This window comes from Lathyrus oleraceus, chromosome 7 (genome assembly GCF_024323335.1).
Source record: "Lathyrus oleraceus cultivar Zhongwan6 chromosome 7, CAAS_Psat_ZW6_1.0, whole genome shotgun sequence".
NCBI lineage: Eukaryota > Viridiplantae > Streptophyta > Magnoliopsida > Fabales > Fabaceae > Lathyrus > Lathyrus oleraceus.
Window position 1 is genome coordinate 243,666,221 of NC_066585.1, and position 2,997 is coordinate 243,669,217.

At 38.0% G+C, this 2,997-nt stretch overlaps 1 non-coding gene across 1 annotated transcript; it reads right to left on the minus strand.

Moving 5' to 3' along the window:
• Positions 1–2,281: 2,281 nt before the first annotated feature.
• LOC127108632 (small nucleolar RNA R71) lies at positions 2,282–2,388 on the minus strand. Its single transcript, XR_007796158.1, has one exon. It is a non-coding gene; the product is annotated as a small nucleolar RNA R71 (small nucleolar RNA).
• Positions 2,389–2,997: the final 609 nt, after the last annotated feature.

Here is a 2,997-nt window from a genome sequence, read left to right on the forward strand (position 1 = left end):
TTCCTTCTATTTATTTCAGGTAACATTATTTGAAGCATAAGTGAAAAAGAAAGAAAAAGGGTGCAAAAAGAGGATTCTCTAGGAAAAGCATTTCACTAGAGCCCAGCCCACAAAGAAGCGCTGAGACTCTGTGACGACCGCCACGCATGGTGTGACGAGCGTCACGCCCTTTTACTTTGTGTTACGAGCGTAACACATGGTGTGACGAACGTCACACCCCCTCTCCTATATTTTTGGCTTTGACGCATAACAGAAGCACAATCATCCTATTCTTCCGCTTGATTCGTTGAAACGTGAGAAAACCTACTGAAGGGACTTTGGAAGAAACGGTTACTGTAGGATGGATATAAATAAGACCAATTGTGGAACCGTGCAGCTCCTCCTTTTTCCACCGTGCAAGCTTTTACAACAATATTTTTTACAGCATTCTACTTTCTTAGCAATTTTTATTTCCTTTCCTTTTCTAGTTAATTTCCAAAGCATTGAATTTATTTTCTTTCACACTAGTTTCTACACCGGAAACTATTGTGTAGTTTTTACTGGATCTAACCTTACGTTAGATCATAGTATTTTATTCCTTCGCCTTTATTTTACTGTCTGATCGGAGATTGTGAAGAACAAATCCAACCGGTTTGTGGTGGAGTGTTCAAGCATCGAAGCTAGGGAACAATCAAGATTTCTATTAATTTTACAGGTTTATTAATTTGTTGTTTTAATTTATATATGCTCTGTACTGCTGTTTATCTATACTGTTTGTCTGATATGGCTGTATTTAAGCATAATTATTATTTAGGCTTGTTTAGCATGTTCGGCTAAATAAACTTAGATATCGGTATGTAAAGTAAGCGGAATAAAGGAATCAAAACTAAGTTGGTTTAAATTTATTTAAAAATATAGTCACTCTTTTTATGGTCTCAATTTACAGAGTTAACACCAAAGTTTTTGTACGAGAGTAAAAAGCATAAAGAAGTTAAAATCAATAGAACGACGGTTTGAGCTTTTAACTGGACAGTGTAAATTGGACATTAACTTTAAATCAGGGCGAAAGCAATTTTTAGAGTTAATTAAATTCTAATCATTTTCAAAAAGTGTTTTTAAAGGTTAAATGTGAGGACGAGAGTTAAGCATTTAAGTTAATCATATAATCTAAGTCAATAGAGCGAGAGTTTGAGACGAGGGTGTTTAAATGGTTAGTATTTTCTTAAAAAGAGTTTCTATAGATTCTATTGTTTTCAAAAAGTGATTTTGGACTTAACTAAATAGTGAGAGCGTACGTTAATATAAAATCATAGTCTGCTTCAACAGAGCGAGAGTTTGAGAAAGGATTTTTAATCAATAGTGTCTACTGAAAAGACTTATTTTAAAACTAATAAACCAACGAAGATTTAATTCCCTAATTACGACGAACTACATACCGATATCCGCGTTATTTGATATTTAATCTAGATCCAATTTTAGTTTTACTTTTCCCCTAATCATCAAAGTATCATCCGCCTTAGCTTTATGAAGTAACCTTAGAAAAACGGTATATCGATTCATTAAGTCCTTGTGGGATCGATATCTTTTAAAACTACGCGATTAGACTGTGCACTTGCAGTTATTACCCCATTAGACTCATAAAGTCGCGATCAAGTTTTTGGCGCCGTTGCCGGGGACTTTTATTTAGTCGATATCATAACTCTTCGGTTACGCTGTAGAGACTAAGGCAATTTTTTTTCCTTGTTTTTCGTTGATTTGTATGCCACACACTCGCTCACAAGGCGAACCGTACTACTTACGAATCAACGACGTTGAACGATATCTCTGAGTCTTACGACGAATTCGAGAGTACCGTGCTGCAAACAATCTTCCTCCAATCGAAATTCTTGATCTAAAAAATCTCCTTCCTTCGCCGATACCCGAGATGGCAGAACCAGCTCGTGCTCTTCGAGATTATGCCGCTCCATCGCAAGATGAGCCGCATTCGAGTATTGCTCCACCCGCAATCGAAGCAAACAACTTCGAACTTAAACCTTCGATGTTACAAGCAGTGCAACAGAATCAATTCTCTGGAAATCCTACCGAGGATCCAAACCTTCATTTATTCGTATTTGTCCAATACACTGATACTGTTAAAGCTAATGGTGTCACTTCAGAGGCAATTTGACTTCGTCTTTTTCCTTTCTCGTTAAGGGATAAAGCTAGAAGATGGCTTCAATCTCTTCCTTCCAACTCAGTCACCACATGGAATGAGTTGAAGAAAGTCTTTCTTGCCCGATATTTTCCTCCAAGCAAAACAGCTATGTTAAGATCCCAGATAAATGGATTTAAACAGAAAGATAACGAGTCTCTTTTCGAAGCATGGGAAAGATACAAAGACATGATGAGACTTTGTCCACACCATGGTTTAGAGGACTCGTTAGTAATTCATACCTTCTATAATGGTCTCTTGTACAACACAAGGTTAACAATAGACGCCGCCGCAGGTGGTGCGCTTATGGATAAACCTTATGCCGATGCTTATCAACTTATCGAAAGCATGGCCCAAAATCATTATTAGTGGGGAAGCGACCGAACAATGGTAGAAAAACCTCAAACGAAAAGTGGCATGTACGAGATAAGTAGCCTTGATCACGTTAATGCAAAAGTGGATGCTCTTGCCCAGAAAATTGAAAGTTTAAATGTATCACCTCCAGCCACCGTGGTTGCCGTAACTCAAAATTGCGAAGTCTGTGGAATCCAAGGTCACACTCCTACAGATTGTCAACTCCTAACAGGAATCCAAGTAGAGCAAGTGAACTATGCTCAAGGAAATCCCTACTCGCATACCTATAACTCAAACTGGAAGAACCATCCTAATTTTTCATATAAGAGTAATAATGCTTTATACGCACCAGGTCAAGCTCCCAGTCAAGCCCCAGCTATACCTCCTGGATATCAAAAGCCGACCCCATCTACACCTAACAATAACGTTCCTAGGAAATCCAACCTGGAAATCATGATGGAGAACTTCATAGC